The sequence below is a fragment of the Mytilus trossulus genome, chromosome 6 (genome assembly GCF_036588685.1).
Source record: "Mytilus trossulus isolate FHL-02 chromosome 6, PNRI_Mtr1.1.1.hap1, whole genome shotgun sequence".
NCBI lineage: Eukaryota > Metazoa > Mollusca > Bivalvia > Mytilida > Mytilidae > Mytilus > Mytilus trossulus.
In genome coordinates, this window is record NC_086378.1 from 60,636,680 (window position 1) to 60,654,335 (window position 17,656).

Consider the following 17,656-nt stretch of genomic DNA (forward strand, 5'->3'; position numbering starts at 1 on the left):
GGACAAGGCCGTGTGCCTCTCAGACTGTTCGATTTTGTTTTGAGGTGATGTTTCATGGCCAATAGACTTTGGACTCGTGTGTTGGCCTGCTAGCCTGACCCTTGCTGTGGGGTCGGGTTGCACTTTAATTTGCTTCGTATCCTGGTGAAGGTGACCGTTGTCTGAAATAACCGGGATTTCTTGAGTTTGTCGATGGTGATGCTAACCGTTGTCTTTAGTGACTATATGAACTCTAGCTTAGTGAGGTGTTGTGTTGCTGATCGATACTCTTTGAGCTTGGGTGTATATCTATCTGGCGATCTACTGCGATTGTATTGCTCAGGAAATCTTTCGCGTGCATATTGATCAGGTGATCTTTCATTGAACTGGTTATCTTCCATGATTATCAGATCAGAAGAACCGACTATATCTTGATCGTCCAATCCACAGTCGTGCTGATTGTTTAAAAGCATAACTTCAGCTAGTTTTGTAACAATTTGTGTGAGGTTATGCATGCCGTTATCCAAAGGATTGTCGATGGTCATAATTGGCACTTTTTGATTCATTTATCGCCATCTGGTTTGCTATTGAGGTTTTCAATTGTTTTAACGCCTTGTTGAATGTTACTGGGTTCCTCTTTCTAATGATGACTGCTGTACCCATATGTTGACAATTTTACTTTGCATGTCTGTTTAATTCAACGCATCATTGTAAATATAACGGAATTTGATTAGACTGTCGTACGAAGTGAGAGGTATAGCGCTATGAAACCAGGATCAATCCACCATTTTCTACATTTAAAAATGCCTGTACCAAGTCAGGAATATGACAGTTGCTGTCCATTCTTTTTTAAATGTGTTTTGTTACTGGGTTCTTCTCTATTATGATTACTGCTGTACCCATATGTTGACAATTTTATTGTTCATATCTGTTTAGTTCAACGCATCATTGTAAATACTAGTATAACGAAATTTGTTTAGACTGTCGTACAAAGTGAGAGATATAGCGCTTTGACACCAGGATTAATCCACCATTTTCTACCTTTGAAAATGTCTGTACCAATCCAGGTATATGACAGTTGTTGTCCATTCTTTTTTAATGTGTTTTGTCATTTGTTTTGCCAAGATTAGGGACTTTCCAATTTGATTTTCCTCCGAGTTCAGTAGTTTTGTGATCTTACTTTTTACATGCCATGAAGAATCTGTGTCTTAACATCCTCGGTGAAATGCTTCGGTTCCTTTCTGGTTTGGTCGTCTTTTTTACTTAAGCGCTGCTCCAATGTTTTTTATGGCTATGGAATCATCATATGTGTTTACTTTGCGAGCGTACTCAAAGCCTGGTAATCTGGGGCCTAAACCCATTTTTCATGTTTCCCATTGTCATCTACAGGCAGTTCGTGCAAATTGTTAAATGAACGCCTCCCAATTCAAGGATCCTCTCCAATTGAGTTTTTGCATTTCTTTGAGCTGTGGGTTTCGACTCCGGTCCTTTGCACCAAAATTTTCTTGCCATCGTGTATATTCTTTCTCCAATGAGGAGTCTGATGAACAGCTGTTGCCACACTCTTTTGGTTTCCTCTGCCCTTTCCTGGATCGGTCACTGGAGTCAGCTTGTTGTTATTTGAAGCCTGTTAGAACTCAAGGAGCTGACGAGATTGTCATAGTTGGAGTGATAAATGTGGGATTTGTCATTGATTCGACGGAGATGATACTGTAAATAGGCACTGCATTCAGCATTTGAGAAACTTGATAGGATCCACTTGCATGCAGTCAATTGTTTCTGTAAGAGTGTGCTGCTCTAGACCAAATATTTTTGACTAATAGTAGATGGTAAATGTGCATAAGAAGACACACACGCCTTTTGTTGGTATCCTTGATTAGAATAAGGGGTTTACAGTATGTTCTTAAATGGAGATAGTCGTTGAATAGTTTGAATTGTCTCGTGCAGGGATAAGGGCCCTGACATAGGAATTTTGACTTTAGGTGACGACACCTTTAACTGAGTTGGAGCGGTTGATGATTGATGCGAAATACAATTGGAGAAAGACCCAAGGCATGGATTTTGTTGTGTACTTTTGGCAAACTTGCATTGTACTGGCTAAGGTTTAGATGATTTGCCCATTGCAGGAATCTAAACTTCTTTATTTCGATTGTCCAATAATTCATTTACAACTGATGCCAGTTGTTGGAAGGTACCCTGCTGTTCGAATACTAGTACACTTTAAATTGAACTGTGTCTTCTTCTTCAGTTGTTATCAGCTTGTCAGTTCGTCTCACCACAACTTTGAATATCTTATAGGTCTGACCATCAATTCCCCAAAGCAATTACCACTAGCCTTGTGGTCTATCCTGTCTTCAGACTGCTGATGTTGCTGAGATATTATGCATCTGTTCGTTATTAATGTTCATTGCCTCTTTCTGTTCAGCTTGAATCGTAATGAGACCAACACATATTTTATCAATTCGGGCTTCGCTCTGTTTTATATTGCGGTAAATCTTAGAAGAGGGACGAAAGATTCCAAAGGGACAGTCAAACTCATAAATCTAACACAAACTAACAACGCCATGGCTAAAAATGAAAAAGACTAAAAGACAAACAATATTACACATGACATAACATAGAAAATTAAAAAATAAACAACGTGAACGCTATATTCTTTGAGCATTAGTTTTTTCTATCTGCTAAAAATTCTAGGTACATTTCTGAGCTGTCATCTGTTAAAGTGTCTTCGGCGGTGGGTTTCTGCATTTCCCCAAGTGATTCAGTTTCAACCATTTCAAAAGTGTTGTCCTTGTTGTCCTACATTCCTGCCATTTCACTGATATATGTTTAAATGATTCTCAATTCACAGTATAATATCCCGAATTGCAAAATATTGCGACCCAAGAAATAAGATAGGTACTGAATAATATTTTAAGGCAGATAAATCCCAAATCACAGCTTTAATGTGTGACCCAAGACAACAAATAGTGTAGCTTTTAATGAAAGCTACTACTGCAGCTTTTTATGAAAGCTACTACTTTGTGTATTAAATGACAAGCCAAGCAAAATCAAAAAGGACATAACTGGGACAGGTGCTTTATGACACTATACGTCAATAAAATGCTTATATTCAGGTCAATTCTCAATAATGAATAATTGAATATTTTTCAAGGCGGCCATTTTGAAAATGCCGCCATTTTGTAGATCAAGACAAAATCTTGCTAAGTACACCAAGTCATTAAAATATGTTGATTTTTGGGCTTTCAGCATCAAATCCACTGTGGTTTTTATATTACTGGAAAATATTTTAGAACGTACGGCAGCCATCTTGACATAAGCCGCCATATTGAATTTGACGGTGGGTTCATAGCTAATATTGCTCAATACACAAAAATGTACCATCATGCAAAAATTGGTGCTTTTCTCATTATTTGAGCATTTTTTTCACCGATCGGCCGGACTATAACCAAATAATTGGTGAATATGTCCATGGGACACATATAATGCCCGAGCCTGTATGTAACGTTATAAAGAGTCATTACTCAAGAACGGTAAATGTGACGCCACCCAAATTCGCACTTGATCGTGGTTGTTAATTGGTAATAAAAAGTTATCAAAGGTACCAGGAGTATATTTTGACGCTCATATCAACATAGTTATAAAGCCAAACAAGTACAAAGAAGAAGAGCATGGAAGATTCAGAATTTAAAAAAAGTGTGCCAAATACAGCAACGGTAATCTATGCCTGGAAAAAGAAAATCCTTAGTTTTTCGAAAAAATCAAAATTTTGTAAACAGAAAATTTATAAAAATGACCACATAATTGATATGCATGTCAAAACCGAAGTGCTGACTACTAGGATGGTGATACCCTCGAGGACGAAACGTCCACCTGTGGCATCGACCCAGTAGTGTAAATAGTTTATAGATTATAATAAATATTGTTTATGTGTTTAATAAAATTTGGTGGTGGCAAGGTAAAATTAGAGAAAGGATGCTAATTGTTTGGTGGTACTAACGTAGTTAAAATGATCACGGGGCTTGGTTTTACTCAACAGGCTGCTACAAGTGCTATTTTGACACCTTTTTTAGGCATTTTTAGCCTTTCAAATACATGTACATGTACCTTCGTCAAATTCAAAGACTTTGAGAATTATTTCAGTATGATAATCATTTTAAAAAACATTTAAATTCTGAATTTTAACGTTTTTCTTGGATGTTTTAGAATCAAAATTTGTTTTAGTTTAAAATTTATTTCAAAATAAGTTTCTAATTTCAGTTGAACATATTTATATTTCTTTTGTTATTTTTTGTCTTAAGCGGTTATGTGAAAGCTATATGAGTTTTCGTGCATGTTAAGGTAACAATAAATCACGACCACCAGACATTTAAAGTATATAGTTATGGACTTTTGTGTTATCCTTGTACCTCATAAGGACTTATTTCAATGTAAAAGATTCACCTCACTTCAAGATTAAAATGGAGTTTTGGTTTTTTACTGTGTAAAACAAACAAACCATTTAGTAAGAAATGTGTTACTCAAGTTTCGATGGTATATAAATTTCTTATTCAGATTCTTACACAATGGATTTGATATTTTCCTTTTTTCATCCCATCATGGTTGGCACATTAATGGTTAAAACAGAAAACATAAAATAATAAACTGAGCAGTGGCGGATCCATAACTTTTCACGAGGGGGTGCTGACTGACCTAATGGGGCCCTTTCCAGTCATGCTTCACTGATTTTCGACATAATCAATCCAACTTTTTCCCCAGGGACCAGAAATAGAAATTTTTTTAATATGGTACAATTATAGAACAAGAGTTCAAAAATCATTATTGTGTTTTAAAAAAAAACATCTGTTGGATACCCTATTCACGCTAAGGGAACAACTATCAAACTTCCAGGTGTTGGAAAGGGGGTTACGCTTTTCTACAAAAATATGCTGATCCCCAGTGTGATGAAACAAGTATTCTGGTCAAGTAGATGACAAGAAAATGCTAGTTTGATTCCAGATTTTCCCCATACTTTATAGTGTTAGATTTTTAAAAACAAATGTGATTGACAGTGTAAAAAATTTGTCTGACTCGAATCCCCCCTATGAAGTTGGTAAGCCTCATGTGTTTTTTTATACACAATAAGTATGGTGTAACGTTCTAGTTATCTTTTCATCCATTTGATCCCCCCTTTATTATTAGTCATTCACATGGGGATTCTGGCATTACTCCAGAGACAAGCTCCTTATCCGATTTTTTATTGTTCTTTGTTAGCTCATTGTTTACCTTAGTTACATAATTAGTTCAATCCTGTTTTAATGTTAGTTTTAATTGTGAACGTAGATTTTGACATAATGTGCATATTTTCAATTCATCTTCTGCAAAAATAAAGTCTGATATCAAACTGAATTTTATTTGGCAGACCTGTTGGTGGTGTAAATGAAAGATAAATGTACATAGATCTATACAGTGTTTCACGATAAACTTAATGAATAACGGGGAAATGTTCAATGTCACCTAGTCCAAAAATTTTCAATTCTGCCAACACGGCATTAAAGTTTGCGTTACTGTCATTAAATGTAGAAACCTTCACAATATCAAACGTTTAACTGTGCGGAGGAGCAATAATGTATCTGATAATGTCATATCTGATGGACTCCAGTGACGATGCTATGTATCGTTCACCATCCCCTTTCCGTAGATCAACATAAAAATGACCAAGAGTATCATTCAGCCGGACACATTTAAATGTTTCAAAGTCATTATCTTGTTCTTTCTCCTGACGATATTTCCGGAGTATATTTGCACACTTTCTGTTTGCTTTCAGGGTATTATCGGCATTCACATTCAATCTATTGGTATCAATTTCTTCATTTGGTGTGCTTGCAAAATTTTGAACCACTCGTAAATATATATAAAGGGACGTAACTCTACTACTAACCATGTATGACATAAGCCTCCTACTAACCTAATATTGAATATACACGATTTCCACGCGGACGCTTTTAACCAAATAATCCTAGAAATGTATAGCAGGTAAGATAATAATGCACACAATACGGTATGAAACATTATTTCTGTTCGTCATTGTTGAAGGTCATATGGTGGCATTTAAATGCTTACATGTATAACCCCTGTATTTGAATTATTATGGATAGAGATGTTTCATTGGTATGCAATCATACCACATCTCCTCATTTTCCTATAGTATGCAATTCCTTCGTCATCTTTGATAGACTTAAAACATGTCGGTTACAATACCTCTTTACTAGCATTGCCCAAACTATCCTACTGAAGTGCTCATGCGCTAACATATGATTTGGTTCATTTAATTATTAGCATCTATTTTGATCTTAGCTCATTGACCATTCCAATAAGTTAGATACAATGCAAAATGAGTGAGTTTACACTTTACCAGGATTTTTTCAGATTGTCCGAAAATTTATCTAAACTTTTATTTTGTTGTGTTTGAGTGTACATGCAACGATCTAAAGCATTTTGTACTCAGATTTTCAAATAATTGATTATTGCCTTAACAAACACTACTCGAAATGTCTGAGCTATAACTACTAATAATAAGGCTAAATACCTAGAGGCTAAAGGCAATATCTTAACATAAAGCAAACCAAAAGGCACAGAAAACAAAAAGATATATTATGTACTTGCATTCAGTTGTACCAAAACGGGCAGCGCCTGACCTTTTCAGTAAATGTGTACTTTGGGGACGAAGTTTCAATCAAATGCACTTATCCTCCTTTTTAATGCAAAATATGTTTATATGATATTGAATCGATTTCTATCCTGGCAACTTGTTTCAATCAAAGTATAACCTTACAAGAATTTATAAAATTGAGAATTTGAGAATGAAAATTGGTACATTGTAATTTGTCAAACAGACAACAACCCGACCAAAGAGCAGATAACAACCGTATAATGCTGTAATTTCATCCTCGACATTTGTTTTTGCTTGATCCGATTTCACAACAAGTTTTCAAAGATTGAAATGAAATAAAGGAAAATAATAAAAGCGATGTTCCTTTTCTGTTAATATTTGCTAGTGTGGGCATTTTGTGCAATATATCCTTTCGTTTACTGATGAGGTTTACATTTGTAAACTATACGAGTATGTGTTTCTAATGTCATAGTGTAGCGTATACGACAATAAAAGTTGCCTCATACATACACTTTCATTTAAAACCAGCAGATTCGTACTGAATATGTATGAAATATTTGCCTTTGTACGTTAAGCAAACAAAACAAAATACCAGGTATTCATTGTCTTGTTGTACGATGAAGTTGGTTCTTTGGTTTTTCTCTTTTTAATTGTTTCTCGTTTTTGGTGTATTTTGGGTGCCATGCACAAATACGACATGTCTTAATTGTAGGTTGGTTTATTTATTCTCATTGCATGAAGAAGGTGAGATTCACAGTTCTCATCTTTTTTTGTACATGTATGTTATTTACTCGGCATGTGTTTAACTTAATTTTCGGTCGATATATTACGGAAGCCATTTAAATTAAAGGTTCAACTTGAAATTCAATATCAAGAGTTAAAATCGTTATCACGAATTGTAATTGGTTATACAGAATTTTGCAAGTATACTATAGGGTTATTGCATGAATATTGGGGAATATTGTCCCGAGTAGAATTTTATATTGCACGAGCTTGTGAGTGCAATATATGTTCTACGAAGGCAATATTCCCCAATATTCATGCAATAACCCTTTTATTGTATAGCAATATAATATTTGAAGGTAAAAATTGGTTTAAAGTAAGATTTGAACGTTGATGACGTCATGAATTTTGAAGATTTATTGCACTAGTGCAATAAAAGAATTTATTGCACGCTAAGTTTTGGTTACGTTCTGTGGGAAATATTATATTGCTATACAATAAATGTATATATAAGGTTTACAATGGAGCAGGAAGTGCTTACCCTTTTCTTACTGTAAGATGCAGGGGTATCACAGTCAGAATTGTTGTCAAATTTGTCGGCTCTTTTTCTTTTTGAGATAAGTTCTGAATTAAACAAACTCAGTGAAGGTGAGTCGTCAAATCCAGCAAAGTCCATACCAAGTCCGGAATCTTCGTCGACCAAATTTTTTATAAAGTCTGGAGTTTTTGGAATTTTGTGTTGACAGTTATCTCCGGTTAAACCATCCATCTCAGTGTCTGAAATAAAGAAAAAACTATAAAAATATGTTTTATGCTAGGTTTTGTTCATTTGTAGATTGCCGGAAAATCATTTATTATAAACCATTGCATTATTATAAAAATGTAATATTTGGATTATAAAAAAAACAAACATATCAGCACGAAATACGGAAGAATTTCTTGACATGCCGACCTTCATCCATGGTTATAGAACATGTAGAAGTTTACAAATATGTTTGAACATAAAGTTGTGTAGCATTTTATGGTATTTTGGGTTGTCTATACTCGGTAAGTTTATGAAAAATGTTACCCGGAAACTAACGATAGGTGCGCAAAAATTTTGAATTTTAAAAACAATGCAACAATTTATGTCAGAAGTGTGTGAGCATCGACAGATTTAAAAATGAAAAAAAGTGCTGTTTTATTTTTTGACTTTATTGTATGACGGTTTATGCCGTTATTACAGTATACCTGATATAAATTGATAATATTTAAAAAGTTATTGTCATTTTCCATTAAAATATGTGTATTTACTATTTTTAAACATTTTAATTGTGACCAGACAGTATTTCAAAGCACGTGAAGTAGTGACAGATGTCAGACAGAAAATGACCAGTGTTGTAATCGACAACTATATTAATATATGCAATCGGTAAATAATCATATTCTGCATTCTCAATTACATCTAACCATTTGTAATGCCCTTAATAGATCTAATTATGACTAATTATATTGTATATTCCATTGTCGTACAGGCGGACTATGTTGTAACTTATTGTTAACGAACGGTGAATCGCATAATTGACGTCTGCAGGGTGTACATTTCAAGATGTTTCAATTTAACATTGTTAATTTAATCTTTTAAATACTAGAACTATAGGGTTAGAAGATTTGTATATTACATGATATATCATAAAAGACAGTTATCTGTTTAATTATTGGATCTCCGAAATCTATAATACACAATCACATCAAGGGAAGACAATTTAGGAGGACTTTCAAATGACTATTTTTGTCTGGGGTTAAAAAGGCTGCAAATAAATAACATTTTAAAAGACAGGAAATATTCTGCAAAACGAAATGCAGGAAACAGTTGTGAACAAAAGTAAAAATAAATATTCGCAAGGCGAAGCTGCACTCATGCACGAGAATAACTCCAGTGGAAAGGAGTGCACAGGCCCCAAAAAAATAAACGGTAATGTGCACGTAGTTGGTCTGCATTTGTACGTGAAAGACATATAACTAGTTGTCGTCTGCTGAAAAAAGGCGGCGTCCATATTTTTATCTATTTAGAAAAAATATAAGACTCTATATAACTGTTCATGGGCAATCATTATTTTTCTTTGAACAATATAGCACTGACTTAGTAATACGTGTTTTGAAAACAAATATATTTCCTTACTTTTTCCTTCCTTAATTTCCTAAAACTAACTTCTGCGTTTCTCATGGAAATTTTGATCCAATTCAAAAACAAAGAAATGATAAAATGTAAGAATATTCTGCAATATCTATTATTTTTAAAATTCCAAATTATAAAAGGTGAGAAAATAAAAGACAAGTACATTTGTGTACTTAACATGTTTTAAGTATCTTACTTGACAAGTACATGGTATTGTTTTGAGCAGACACAATATGCAAACATGCAATTTCGATGTTATTATAGTCTGGTTAATTGATATTTCATGCGTGTTTAATTACAATTAGGGTGTATATTCTACTATTTTCTTTTTGTCCATTGTTCAAAGTTTAAATTTATAAGTTGTTTTTTTATTTTATCATTGTTGAATTATTTAAAAATTGTTATATTACTGTAAATCTGTAAAGAAAAAAAACAATTACACAAAACTCAATACATACTTTATTTTTCAAACTGAGGCTCTTTTGACTGAAAATTGATATAAAATTATGAGCACGTGTGGGTTGGATGCAAGTAAAAAAAATCGCCGTTCTTATAATTCTTGATAAAAATCAGAACAGTTATTTTAAAACAAAAAAGGGGAGAATACTTTAATAATTGTTGTTGGTGATCGGGAAATTGATCCGAGTACACAGTTATTTCGTAGTTTATTTCGTTTACATAATAAATGGAAATATAAAAAGAAATCCCAATTACGCTTTCTCAATAATACTTTTACAGTGCGGTGTACTACTTTTGGAACAAGTATATCTAAATTATAAAACACTTCATCGACTCTAACTCAAAATATGGAAATTTTTATGTGCAGGGGTCTTGAAATCTTTTGACAGCTTCCAAAATGCTATCATTTTAACCTTTTTCAGCTGGACCAAATTACTACTTTACTTTACTTTAAAATTCATGAATCAAATTTTTTCACAGTGTAATTTTATCCCCCTACTTGCTATTTGAGGCATAAAACATGAAGAAATAAATTTGGAAGAGGTATAAAAAAGATTGGCAAGTAACACACTGTCCACACTAGGGACTATATTCAATTTCCAAAATATCGTCTTTTTTTAAACTGTTCGAAAAAAGATATGTTTAATTGTTTATTTGAATAAAACTAAACAGTTATCAAAGGTACCAGGATTATAATTTAATACGCCAGACGCGCGTTTCGTCTACATAAGACTCATCAATGCTTTATTTCTCTTAGACATAATCACAAACGTTACTAATAATCTCAGATCGCTACGATACATATATCTAGCTGGCTGCTATAACACATACAATATACAAATAAGAAGATGTGACTTATTATTGCTTAACGAAACAACTCTCCACCAGAGACCTATTGACGTAGAAATTGTCAACTATAATAAATATAAGTTACCATACTGCCTTCAATAATGAGCAAAACCCCAAATCGTATGGTCAGAAACAATAGATATAAGAAGATGTGGTATGAGAGCCAATGAGACAACTCTCCATCCGAGTGATAATTTATAAAAGTAAACCATTCAATTTCAAAGTACGGTCTTCAACATGGAGCATTATCTCACACCGAACAGCAAGCTATAATGAGCCCCAAAATTACTAGTGTAAAACTATATATTCAAACGCGAAAACCAACGGTCTCATTTGTACGAAAACGTGAAACACTTATGAAATACTCCTAAAAACGACAAAGACTACATGAAAACTTTATGATAAGGATAATACTTACATGTATATGCCACACTATTTGAAACAATGAATATAATTGGTTAAAAAAAACGTTTCACACAGCTATTGAAGGTATTGAAAATTTATATCGCTTTCGAATGGTTTTCGAACGATATCATGATTTGTTCTATGTAGAGTCTCTATCTTAACTTACACGTAATAAAGTGTCCGTTCGGGTGTTAGTCCAAAAGAAAAAAGTGAAAGCCAAGTTTGACTGTTGCCCCTGTTCAAAAAGATAATGCACATGTTCTATTTAATCCCTAATATTATAGTCATGATTTCTCTTTCAATCCGATCAGTGCATCCACTATGCAGGATTTTTATATATAATAGTTAAACCATATCCTCGACACAGTCTGCTTATAAAAGAAATAGTGGTCACTAGACGTTCAGCATGAAATAGTACCCTTTTTGAATATAATGTCAATGAAGTTTCTGTAACGTTTTTGGGTTGATCGACTGTTCAATTTCGATTAAAGTTGACCTAATGCTTACATGTGTATCTAGTGGCAGAAACTTCATGCATATTCACTTCATGGGTGAAGACGGTAAGTAAATTAAAATATTCCGTATATAGAGTCCAATGAATAATATTTCATTGGGTCATTTTTTATTATTGCGTACTGTTCTAAGACACACATCGGACAAATTGAAATCAACTTTTTTGTTAAAAAGTTTGTTTTCCAACTGACCACAATTGTTAACTTCTAGATCTAAGTCATATAAATGAATGGGATATTTAATGTGACAAATTTAGCGCTTTTCGGAAGAATTTTATACTAGGAGTTTTTTTGTATCTTGTACTGCCACGTTTAGGAGGGTTAGCGCGCCGGCAAAAAACATTCGACCCCGCAACACTCTGTATAATTATGACTGTTCGTCTGAAGCATATCAAATTGTTGGTGTCGTTTGATGCTGTGTATCGATTGTCGTTTATTGTTTTGTACATAAATCATGCTGTTAGTTTTCTCGTTTAACTAATTTTTCATTGGTCTTTACGGGGTCTTTTATAGGTCGCTATGCGGTATGGGTTTAACTAATTTTTCATTGTTCTTTTATGGGTCTTTTATAGGTCGATATGCGGTATAGTTATAGGCCATACAGTGACCAACTTTTTTAATGTATGTGAAGTTAGCAGCCGGTTCGTTATTCGATATTCGATATTCAATATCCAACCGGCTGCTAGCAGTCGGTTGGATATTAAAAATTTTGTTGAAAATCTTAAAAAAAAGAAATACTTGATAACATTAAAATCATGATTTTCATAGTTAAGATGACTGATAAGATACGTAGGAAATCGTAAAATGACCTCTTAAAGCTGTTGTAAGTTCTCGTTGTCCTCGAATATAAACCCTTTTCTATGTTGCATATTTGTCTTTATATAATATAGATGATTGTCAATAAAACAACTTGAAAGATTTACTTTTATACATGATATTTCTTTAAACAAAAAGAAAAACCACTAACTCTAGAAAAAATTATGAAATATAAATAGAAATATTTAAGGAATGCCCAAATAGAAATATATAGTGAAAACCTACCTGAGACCGCTTAAATGAGTGTGAGACCCCTCTGGTTTTTTAATGTCCATAAAATTTTATTAAATCATAGACTCTGTATATATAAAGGTTGTATTAGAAGGATTTCCCAGAATATTGTCATATTCGATATCTATGGAGGGCTTGATATATTGTCACTTTTCGGTTAAAAATTATCAAAATTTTAGGACAAAGGGCACAGGGCAATTGTGATAGCCCCCTGATCTTTTAATCTGCCTAATATTCAGCAGACATTAAGTCAATAGGTAGATACAAACGTGACTAAAAGGAATTTAGGTACACTTCCTGTCTTTCATGAATACGGAGCGCCCAAAGTGCCAGTTGAATATTCAAAATATACAGTGAAAACCTACCTGAGATCGCTTAAATGAGTGTGAGACCCCCCTGGTCTTTTAATGTCCATAAAACCTAATTAAATCATAGACTCTGTATATATAAAGGTTGTATTAGAAGGATTTCCCATGGTATTGTCATATTCGATATATATGGAGGGCTTATATTGTCACTTTTCAGTTAAAAATTATCAATTTTTTTGGAAAAAGGGCACAGGGCAATGGTGACAGCCCCCTGATCTTTCAATCTGCCTAATATTAAGCAGACATTTAGTCAATAGGTAGATACAAACGTGATTAAAAGGAAGTGAAATACACTTCCTGTCTTTCATGTTTACGGAGCGCCCAAAGTACCAGTTGGATATTCAAAATATACAGTGTAAACCTACCTGAGACCGCTTAAATGAGTGTGAGACCCCCCTGGTCTTTCAATGTCCATGAAACTTAATTAAATCATAGTCTCTGTATATATATAAAGGTTGTATTAGAAGCATTTCCCAGAATATTGTCATATTAAATATATATGGAGGGCTTCGCCACTACTATGCTGGGAATGTTAACCTTCCCCGACGACTTCTCTAAATCGTAGGGTCTCAACCAACTGTGGCATAAGGATTCTTCCACTAATGCCGAGGATGAGAACACTGGATTTGCAGCCTGTCATGGATACATTATCCCCAAGCCCACCAACAAAGGATCGTATTCGTTTGCCATCCCCCTGAAACGTATTTTGGGATGATTATAACAAAATAGTGTACGAGTTCAGGCACGAACTCCCACTCGTTCGCAATTCAGATGCAAATACCATTCTTAGGGCAGCCGCCGTCAATAACGTGGCAAACATAATCCTGATTAAGATCTCTTGATTACTCCCTCACGTCACTCTTGCAGACGAAAACAAGATGCAACTGTACAAAACCATCCAGAATAAATCCAATATCCACTGTGGATTTCGCATGAGACAGTTCGATTTCATAGCCATTCCCCAAGCCTCACAGTTTAACTGCCGCCTAGCTGCCAATAGTGGTCACGAAAAGCCTAGATATATCATCGTTGCCTTCCAAATTAAACCGACAGAGATAATGATAAAACCCACAATGCTACCGTGTTCAATCACTGTCGATTGCAAAATATCCATGTCACCCTCAAAGCTGAACGCTACTCAGCCGTCGACTTGCATGCCGGTTTTTCACAAAACAAGGTCGCCAGAGTGTTCAAGGAGGCTTTAGAAAGAAATTCTACAATATTGACACCCTCCTCAGTAACGGAGGTGTCAACCCCTCTGATTTCATTGACCTATAGCCGCTGTTCGTCATCGATGTAAGTCATCAGTCCGAGTGGACATCCAGATTCGAGCGAAATTCAAGCGTAATGTTCCCGCCAACACTGAAGCATTTGCACTTGCAATCTCCGTAGGAGTCCTCCAGTTCGAATCGGACGGTCATAAGTTGAACGTCGTGTTTTAATAAATAAATGGACACCACACTGTTGCAACAAATCATCGACAACACAGACCCAAAAAGATGGTTTGCATCCTTGTCTCTGGAAACGATAGTCGCATTTTCACCCGGTTCACCCCCTCCCCCAACTACTATTTATGGAATAGAACACCATATTGGGATTTAAGCGACAGCTCAACACATTTTATCGGGCAACAAACGGTTACAAAGAGGGTTAATGCATTGTTAGCTTCAGAAGCATCAACAGCATCGATCCTGGTGAAAAGTGGCATCACCAATGGAAGCTACGTAAACGGCACCCAACAGTCCACTATCTACAGCTTTTCCCTCGCAATCGATCCCGGGGTAAAGATCATTCAAACACAACAAAAACATGGCGTACTTACCCGTGACCTTGACAACCATCAATCGCATGCAGACATACCTCGATCACCGATCAAGACGGCGATCATATCAATCTCCGCAGTGAACATCTCACCATCCGCTGTCATCTTCGTGAGGTATGAATGAATAGTCTATCAAAATACGGTTTGAACTTGATAAACGGTCAAGCTAATAAACTACAGAGAGCAGCCTTGTCACCATTCGTTTATCCAACACAAACCTGCAAGGTGAACACGCGACAGATTTAAAGGATCACCAAGCTCCTACAAAAAGGTTCTAGTGGTATGTCTCTGATAATAAGCACTACCCAATTGAAAAAAAACATTCAAAAAGAAAGTGGATTCCTATCCATGTTAGCGGTAAGGGCAATGCGAGCCCTTCCTATGTTGGCGAACACAATTCCGCCAGCATGAGGTGTTGTAGCCTTAAGTTGCCTGTGTGAAATAGCCGCCAATAATGCAATTGGACCTGGATTTTACATCAAAAGGGGTGGTTGTGTGAGCTGTGTGAAGGTGCGTGGTAAAGGTCTGTTTATCATTCCCCGCCACGCTAACTTCAACCTATGGTGACAGTTTGTACCTGAAACAAGGTCATCGATTCTACTAGGGTTCTGGTCTAATCTGATCTGGAGCAAACAGTCCGTTCAAGAACATTCCCCTTTTAATACAATCTATATCTATATATATATATAAGAAAATTATTAAAAGATAATAACGGTTTCAATGCATCTCTTTTTTACTAGTACTTTCACTGCTTCCGCAGATCTTCAGGTAATGTGACTTGTATATAAATAAAACAATTGATTGACGTTAACAATAGTATGACGTTAACAAATACAAGGGAGGCTACTAATGTCATAATGTCATTTTAAGATTTTAAAATGTTATGTTAAAATTAGAATATCATTTATCATTTTATTTTAATCCCGGGTTGAGAATGTTTATGAATAATTCTTCCTTCTTCCTCCGGAGAAAATCATTTTGACGTTAGACCATATACAATGGAAATATTTTAAATCGTCCATTAGAACAACGATGGAAATGGTCGTTTGCCCTGATGATTGTTAAATCTTCATGGTTGGTTTGCTTTCTATGTAAAGTCATTTTTTGTCTCTCCAACATAGAATTCCTCACAATTTGAACATATGAGAGAATAGATGACGTTTGAACTTTTACAAGACATATTTTGCTTAACAGTAAAATGCTTTCCATTTTTGAAATAAATTGAACTTTCTTCTATTAAATTTGGACAAGTCATACATCGTTTATCGGTACATTTTTTTACAATTGGCACAGTTTCATTGAAGTCAAATTTCGAAGATGTTAAATATCGTTTTAGACTTTTTGACTGTCTTTTGCTGTTGATAATCTTCTTTTTCTGTAAAACTTTGTCCATTCTTTCACTTTTGTGTAAATCTGTTTCAATTTGTCGCATGAAACTAAATATGTCATAATCTCGCGGATTATAAGTTGTGACAAACGGAATAATTTTGTTTAAATTGTTGGATGATTCCTCGGTAGTTTCGGATCGCCGTGATTCTGTAGCAATTGGTCCTTTTGTCAGTGCCTTTTGAATTCCGTAATTAATTACTTGTTCTGGGTAGTGTTGCTTCTTTAAATACGCTTTTAATTCTTCCAGTCTTTTATAGCGCAATATGTCTGTACTTGTAATAGTGATTATTCTTGACGCTAGATTAAAAGGTATATTTAATTTTACATGTTTTGGATGATTTGAGTAAAAATTTAAATACATATGTGTATCAGTGTCTTTTGAGAAGATAGCTGTGACAATTTCATTGTCTTCCGTTATATTAACCAAAATATCCAAAAACGGCATTTCCCTGACATTTCTGTTAATAGTGAAACGAATACTATATGGATTTAAATAATTTAAACAGAATGAAAATCTGAGACAGATACATTGTATATCCGAATTCAAAATTATAAAACAATCGTCAAGAAATCGTTTCCAGTTTTGACGTATGTAAATGGCAAATCCATTTCCGTACTTGTGACTCATTTTTTCGTATAATAATTCTTCCGAATATCCAAGTACCAAAGTGGCATATGAAGGCGCCATTTTAGTACCCATAGCTGTTCCTTTTTTCTGATGATAGTATGTTCCGTTAAAGTAAAAAATATTTCTTTCTAGTATAATTTTCAAAGATGCAAGGATAAATTCTTTTGTTAATCTGTTTTCAATGATGTTTTTCGTATTTTCTAACCAATATTTGACGGCTGTAATTCCTAAATCATGAGGGATATTTGTGTATAGGCTGACAATATCAAAAGTAATGAGTTCGGAATTCGGGTTTACAGTCTTTGGTAGATGATTTAAAAATTCCAAATCGTCTCGTATAAAACTTGGAACTTCACGACAGAAAGGTTTAAGCACAATGTCTATAAAATGGCTTAAATTCTGTGTTACGCTGTTGGTTCCGCCCATAATTGGTCGAAATTTTAAATCATTTGGTCTTAAAAGTTCGATGTATTCACTGTTTTGTTCTGATATCGCATTTGAAATTTCCTCACTTTTGTGAATTTTTGTAAACCATAGATATAGCTTTCTGAAAATTTAGAATTTGAAATGTAATCTATCTCTTATATATATATATATATATATATATATATAATTTTATTTATAGTGCAACCTGATATATATATATATATAGAATCTATGCTTTG